The sequence below is a fragment of the Limulus polyphemus genome, unplaced genomic scaffold (genome assembly GCF_000517525.1).
Source record: "Limulus polyphemus unplaced genomic scaffold, Limulus_polyphemus-2.1.2 Scaffold8508, whole genome shotgun sequence".
Taxonomy (NCBI): Eukaryota; Metazoa; Arthropoda; class Merostomata; order Xiphosura; family Limulidae; genus Limulus; species Limulus polyphemus.
In genome coordinates, this window is record NW_013674118.1 from 3,125 (window position 1) to 7,914 (window position 4,790).

The 4,790-nt window shown below is 37.5% G+C and overlaps 1 long non-coding RNA gene across 1 annotated transcript in view; it reads left to right on the forward strand.

Moving 5' to 3' along the window:
- The first annotated feature begins 1,322 nt into the window (after window positions 1-1,322).
- Window positions 1,323-4,790, forward strand: part of LOC111083192 — a 5,756-nt gene continuing 2,288 nt past the window's right edge. Inside the window, exons 1-2 of the long non-coding RNA XR_002608862.1 lie at window positions 1,323-1,451; window positions 3,972-4,055. This is a non-coding gene — a long non-coding RNA (uncharacterized LOC111083192). The remainder of the gene's footprint in view (window positions 1,452-3,971; window positions 4,056-4,790) is intronic.

A 4,790-nucleotide genomic window follows, 5' to 3' on the forward strand; every position in this document is an offset into this window, starting at 1 on the left:
ATGACAGTCTCCACGCAATATTTCTTAGGAACGTTAATTTATCCTTCACGCCAGACGAAATACATCAAGCCCTTGAAGTTACAACCAACTCTACGATTCACGCAGTCCACCGGATCCAGTCAAAGAAAACAGGTTCACCCTCCACGTTCATGAAAGTTGTCACAACTTCCAAAACTACTGCAGATTTCATCCTCACCCACGGCTACTACCTTGATTACCATCACTTTAAGGCAGAAAAACTTTACCGTAAGCCTCACCCACGGCTGCTACCTTGATTACCACCACTTTAAGGCAGAAAAACCTTACTGTAAGCCTCACCCACCCCATACCTTTCCTAACCTACCCCCCAAGCCCATGCTTCTCAACACCCAAAAGAAATCCACCGCCAACCAGTACTCACCGCCCATCCTATTACAGTAGACTAAGCCACTCAAACCTCACCCACTCCTGAATCACAAGATATGTCAACCCAAACCACCACTACTAGAAGGAAAAAAGGCACCCAGACCCAGCCACAAGTCTCCACAGTTACCAACGACGCCTATCAACAAACCAAAAACCCGCCTCCCAGCCCCAAGCCACTTTATACTTCATCGGCGTCAAGCTCACCGAACGCCCTAGTAATTGACACCTCCCCCCGATCTTTACCTACCTGACGAACCTTTCTGTGCCTTCCGCCTACTGACCAACGACACCGAGGACTCCGCGCCTTTACCACTTGCCTGGAACCGGAACCTATTCAATAAGAAAACCTAGATGAACACCAGGAGACTCCACAACTCATTCAAAAGCTAATCAACCTCCAGCACCGGACTATACTTTGCCTTCCCCACTTACTTCTTCTCGCTAACCAGGCACTAGTAACGAATCGGTCGTTACCAGTGAAAGTGGGTTTTCTCGGGGTACTCCTCCCCCCCCCCCGACACACACACACATTAAATTCTCGGCATAGGATTTTTAGATCACCGTCGCCCTGATGGACCTTCGGTCCGACATCGGCCGTTTAGTTTAGTCTACTTTGCTCTTCACTTTTTATTATTATTTTTTTACCATTACTCTCACGTTTACCTTTTTAAACTTACATACCTCGTGTACATTAATTTCCTATTTTCTCAAGTTAAGCCCATATTCCTAGACCACGCGCGAGGTCAAGGGGGATTGTTTAATCTTCGAACACCCTTGATTAATTGTTGCAACCACATATTGGATAATTCGCAATTTTACAATACTGCGACAACAATGTAATGCTCTAATATATGACACCCACCCACGTGAGCCTTTTGAACTATCTTAACAATATTCTGATGGTTACATTAGATCGCTACACTACTTAAAGGAAGAGAACAGGGAGTGGAAAGCGGGAAATCTGTGTGTCAGAGAGAAGAAGAAGAAACACTGTAACACAAGTTTCACTCAGAAGTTTATATTAGGCCTAGAAGCTGATGGAAACGGTAAGAATGTTAATTGTTGACTTCGATTTAAAACATTGAACATGTTCACTAATGGTGGCTAAAACAATACAATTTTATGCAAACATTTTGAGTGTTCTCTTCTTACACATATTTCGCTCATTTTGTTATTAGGCCAATGTATATTTTAGTTTAGTTTGACTTCTTGATTGCAGAGTTTTGTATACAGAACATCAACCTATATTTCGACCATTACTTTTTTAAAGAAAAAGGGTGCGACACGTGACAGTTTCTTATCCAAGTACTACACCGACCAAATATAATATGCACATGTTATAGCTGCAATCCTGTCACAACACTGAAGCATCTTTATTCAAATAAATGTTTCAAATTTCAGTACAAGTTTTCTGTACTTAGATGTTACAGGTAAACACGATATGCCCATCTGCATACAATGTTTGAACCTCGGCCTTAGGCTGTCAAAATAGACGGCTTGTAGGGATGTGTCTTTTCTGTAAATAGACAGTACACAAAATAAGCTTTGAATTCCTTTGCAACGATGTCTTGCGTACTTGAAATTTGCAGACCTAGGCACACAACAGTCATTACTTCCCAGTTTTGATAATAACGTTAGTCCACTGAAATGTATGTGTCCTTCTGAGGATGATTAGATAGGGTTGAACTTGTATATAGTTTTAAGCAAAGATAGCACTTCAGGTCAGAATTGTCTTTCTGAAGAGGCCTTATTCAAAGAAGTTATATCCCAGTTGTTATTTTAATAAGAACTTTAAAGATCGTATACTATTATTTAAAAAGTATTTTCTTTGTTTTATAGTGAAAGAGCTGCTTTAGTCTTACTGGAATTGATAATAATGGAATAAAAATGTGCATACATATCACCTGAATGTAGAATTTTACCTGAGGACACCACGTCTAATTGTTTGCAGTCCAAGTTGACTAGAAAAGTACAACATTAAACTGATCAATGACTCAGAATATAAAGATCGTTTATTTGTACATAACGCTACTTTGGAACAGACTGGAAGCTTTAAGTTTGGTGTAAAGATTTGAGCTGTTAGATTAAAGGTTGCTAATAGCATGCGAAGATGTTAATTTTTAGTGATTAGCTAGCAGCACTAGTTCAGTTACACTTCAAAGTATAATGTGGTACTCTCTTCTTGAATTTGATGTCATGAAACATCAAAACCCTAAACCAGAAGAAGTTGATTTCATGGAATCAAGTCCCTCGTGTAATGTCCACAAGTCATCCCTGTGCGTCCCGTTTAACCAAATGATCGTACCTCACATTCTAGTCTTCCATATCAAACAACCTGCAATTTACAGAATAAGCTGAATGAAGTGAAATTAGTTAAGTGATGTAAAATAACTTGAATCAACCAGGGAAACACACACACACACACATATATATATATATAAAACTAAAATCCAGAAGTAATACGTATTCAATTTTATGTTCTCAATAAGCATGAGACTAATATCACCAACACTGAACTTTAACCGCAAAAACACAATGTTACCCATTTCAACACTTCATGATGCTGCCACCAAATGTAAGTTTTGTGAACATAGAAGTTGAATTCAATAAGCAGAGTGTATAGGGATGAATTTTCATACAAAGATACATATCCATCCTTAATTTTGAACTGATAGAATAGAAGATAGTCAGAGATCCAACTTCCATCTCGTCTGACCAAATACTAAGATCTGACCCTGACTCTTATAGTGCACCTATGATCCTAAAGTACAGTATGTATGTTGTGACAACACCCACAATTCCTCAGGTTCAAAGTTCTAGGATGTTAACTACTGGGTCGTGCCTGTTCCTTTTAGCTATAACAGGAGATGTGAGGACTTAGTATGTAGGTAGATAGGGGTCACGATTTGTCATGGTGGAAGAAGAAAGACATGGTATGAAGATGAAATAAATATAAAACACTTTTTATTGACAGATTATATGAAACAATATGACTAAGGCATTTCTGTTAATGGTTGAAACAAAATAAAATTAATACACTGCAATTAATTAAAATGAGATAAATGAAGGCAAAATGTGTGAATGGCACCAGTAGCAGAACAAGCAGTCAGGGGCCTCGGGCAAAGAAATGATCTGGGACCCCTTTTTTCAGAAGTCCAGACCACCAACCCCCCAGTGTCACGACCACGGGGCATTGCCCCGCGCTGGTTCCATCTCTGAATGGGACACTGTGTGACACATTTCACTAGTATGTTTTGTTGAGGAACTGTACGACACATTTCACCAGTATGTTCTGTTGAGGAACTGTATGACACATTTAACCAGTATGTTTTGTTGAGGAACTGTATGACACATTTAACCAGTATGTTTTGTTGAGGAACTGTATGACACATTTAACCAGTATGTTTTGTCGAGGAACTGCATGACACATTTAACCAGTATGTTTTGTTGAGGAACTGTATTACACATTTAACCAGTATGTTTTGTCTATTTTTAATGCTCTATGTAATTCTTTTCTTGGATCGTCACATTCACTAAATGTTAAGAAACATTTCATCTTTTGACAGGTGAAATTTTGGTATTGACTACATCAGATCTGAGGAACAACGTTAGCTCGGGAAAAATATACAGACTACAAGCGAATACTATAAGTAAGTTTCCATTACGAGGATATACAGACATTATACAGACATGCTATAAAAATCGTATGCTTTCACTATTAGTTTTATAAGCATATAAACAAGGTGTAAAAAAACGTTTTTTACAAAATATTTCTATCAACTTCTTTGATTTAAGAATCTAAACACTATATTATTTTAACCAAAGTTCAACACTACACAACAGATATTTCAAGAAACTGAAAAACTCACGAGACTCAGTTTACCTCTTCAATAACCTGGAATCGATTTTAATAAAAATGAGTACAGCTTCCAGCACAATGAACAAATATTAAAATACATACAAATTTTTTCTTCTTATTGTTGCCAGGGCAATAATTGCTTATGTTTTGGTCATACTACAATTATTATTTTCAGTTTTTCTTCGTATGTAGTCAGAAAATGTTATCATTATCACACATTTTTGATTTTCAACCATGATTTTAGAAAAGATATCTTCAGAGTATTTTTTTCTTATATTCATTGAATAACACAAACAGTTTTTTTACAGTCTTTCTTTACTTTTTAGCATAACATACTGAATGTATTATTATACAGAGGTTGAGTGTATTATACAAAACTGATATTTGGGGAGTCGCCACAATGATATAGTCAAGTCGCCACATTGATATAGTCAAGTCGCCACATTGATATAGTCAAGTCACCACATTGATATAGTCAAGTCGCCACATTGATATAGTCAAGTCGCCACATTGATATAGTCAAGTC